Source organism: Silene latifolia, chromosome 10, assembly GCF_048544455.1.
Source record: "Silene latifolia isolate original U9 population chromosome 10, ASM4854445v1, whole genome shotgun sequence".
NCBI lineage: Eukaryota > Viridiplantae > Streptophyta > Magnoliopsida > Caryophyllales > Caryophyllaceae > Silene > Silene latifolia.
In genome coordinates, this window is record NC_133535.1 from 25176164 (window position 1) to 25179091 (window position 2928).

A 2928-nucleotide genomic window follows, 5' to 3' on the forward strand; every position below is an offset into this window, starting at 1 on the left:
GAATTCGCCCGTCCCGTGCCTAAGACGCACGGATTCCCAAGCAGACCATTTCATTTCTTCAAGCTTCAAAGAAAGATGTCCATCCTTCCAAAAATACTGGCGTTTCCTTAAGTAGGGACTTAATCGTCATTTAAGCCCTTAGTTAACCCTAATTCCTACACCTAATCCCCACTATAAATACCCCATTAGTCTAATTAGAAGAGCATGTTCTTCTTAGCAATCTGTAGTGTAGTTAATATCAATCAAATCTCTCTTTAATTTTGTAATCAACAATTAATCAAGTTTTAATACAAGTTTTATTTCCTTAATCTCTCTTTTGTTCATCCTTTATTTTGGGTAATTGAAGATTATTTGGGTTATTATTGGGAGATTGACAACCTCTCAATCAAGCATCAAGTACTTCTTTTATTCTTTGCTTTATTATTGGAATCATTAGTAGGTATAATTCTCTTAATCCCTTCTTAATTATTGTTAATTACTTTCATTTATTCATCATGTTTCACTTTGTTGGTATGATTGACAACCTTGCTAGCATGATCAACATGATAATGAGTGAGTAGTCACCTAGCTAGGGTTAATGGGTAATTAGGGGAAACCAACATGGGGAACGATTCATGCTTAAATTAATATGCTTTCATGGTTTATTTGCCTGCTTGTTATGATCTCAACTCATGCACATGTTATGTTTGATGAAATGCGAGCCTATGAATCCTTGCATTTTTTACCCATCACCTATCTTTTCAATGAGACTTGTAAGACATAAACCAACTCGAGTCTCATTAGACCATGCATGTTGTTGAGTAGGGAAGACCAAGTCGACTTGTAGGTGTTGTACAATCTAACCGATTCGGCTCCGGGACCCAAACTTTCCTAGGATTGTAAGATATAACCGAACTCAATCCATCACAATAATAATTGCTTGCTTATAATTTGAGAACATGTTTGTATGATCAATTCCCATGATTCCCCTATGATCCCATGATACCCTAGTGCGTTTTATCAATTGTTAACAACCCTTTTAATTCATCTTGCTTGTTTACTTTCATTGTTATTTAGTTTAGTGACCTTCTACATCAACCCCAATTGTGACACCCCTAAGACACCACTAGTCTCAATAGAAATCTCATCTCAATTCCCGTCCCTTGGGATCCGACCTTTACTTGCCTCTTTACTAATTGTAGAGTTGTTTGTGAAGCTATAAATTGTGTTTTGGTCTAGGTGCTCCTAACGATAAGTTACCGAAAAGATATAGTCCGACCAAAAATGGCGCCGTTGCCGGGGACGTTGTTAACTTGATTTAGATTTTCTTACATTGTTATTAGTTGTGTCTTTCTTTGCCTTGAGGAAGTAAAACTCCTCGAGGTTTGTTCTAATTGTTTTCGAGTTGTTTGATATTTTGCATGTCTAGAAGGTCACAAGGTGATTTGTTACCTTTTGATCGTGAAATTGAAAGAACTTTGACAACCAATAGAAGACTTGCTAGGAGAAATTTGAGAGGTATTGGTGAGGTTGTAGATATTCAACCAACTATTGAGTTCATCAACCCTTTTGCAAGAGAAGGTGAGGAGAACCCAACACAAAATACAACACAAAATCAACCCACAACGCCTAAGTTTTCATCACATTCCGTACCCACCGAGGAGAACCTACCCAATGGTACTCCCACACCACAACATCTAACCGGAAATTTTATTGCCAAATTCGCATTTATCCAATTAGTCGAAAGAAGCCAATTTGGGGGGATGCCTAGTGAAGACCCTCACTCTCATATGGAGACCTTTTGTGACTATTGTGATGCGATTTCTCAAACCGGTGTACCTCAAGACCAAATTCGATGGGTCTTATTTCATTTTTCTCTAATTGGCACCGCGAAACAATGGTTGAAGGGCCTTGATAAGGCTACTCTCGGAATTGATTCTTGGAAGAAGTTGGCTCTAGCTTTCTACAAAAGGTTCTATCCACCGGAAAAGACTAACATGCTAAGAGCTCAAATTACGGGTTTTAAGCAAAGGGATGAAGAATATTTGTATGAAGCTTGGGAGCGGTTCAAGGGAATTTGTCGCTCATGTCCTCACCATGGACTTAGCGAGTGGTTCTTAGTACAACAATTTTGGAACGGTCTATATGAAGATTCAAGGAACATTCTCAACATGGGATCAAATGGAATGTTCACCGAAGTTGATGACAATCAAACTTGGAACAAAATTGTGGAAATGGCGATCCATAACTCACAATATAGTAGACCTCGCAAGGCTACTAGAGGAGGAAAGCATGAAGTGGACTCCATTGCTTAATTGGGTGCTCAACTTAGTGCTCACATTGATACCATCAATTTGAAGTTTGAAAAGGCTATGGCTAGACTTGAAGAAGCCTCAAAATCACCAAAGCATCATGTTAATGCCATGACGGCATCTTCATCAATCCCAAGTGGGATATGTGAGAATTGTGGAACTTTGGGACATGACAAAAGTGAATGTAGGGGAAGAAATGAACAAGTGAATGCTTTCCAAGCATACAAGAGTGGTACCCCTTATTCCAACAATTACAATGAAAACACCAAATTCCATCCAAATCTCTCATACAAAAGCCAAAATGTTCAAAACCCTCAAACAACATACACCCCCCCTCCCATGAGAAACCGAAATCAAAGACCCTTTTACAACCAAAACCAAGGTTACCAAAATCAATCTCCATACAATCAACAAAATGACCAAGGTTTTGATGTTCAAAAAGCGGTCCTTCAAATGCAAAAGAATAAAAAAGAGTTTTTCACTCAAATGCAAAAGGATAGTCAAGCAAAGGAAACCACCATCAACAACATCCTAGCTCACACCAAAATGTTGGAAACCCAATTGACTCAACTAGCATCTTCAAGATCACAAAGACAAAAGGGGCAATTATCACCTCAAAGTAATCCCCCAAGACATG

General features: G+C 38.4%; 1 non-coding gene across 1 annotated transcript; it reads right to left on the bottom strand.

Moving 5' to 3' along the window:
- Positions 1-1976: 1976 nt before the first annotated feature.
- LOC141609905 (small nucleolar RNA R71) lies at positions 1977-2083 on the bottom strand. The gene has a single exon (XR_012527808.1). It is a non-coding gene; the product is annotated as a small nucleolar RNA R71 (small nucleolar RNA).
- Between the last annotated feature and the right edge of the window lie 845 nt (positions 2084-2928).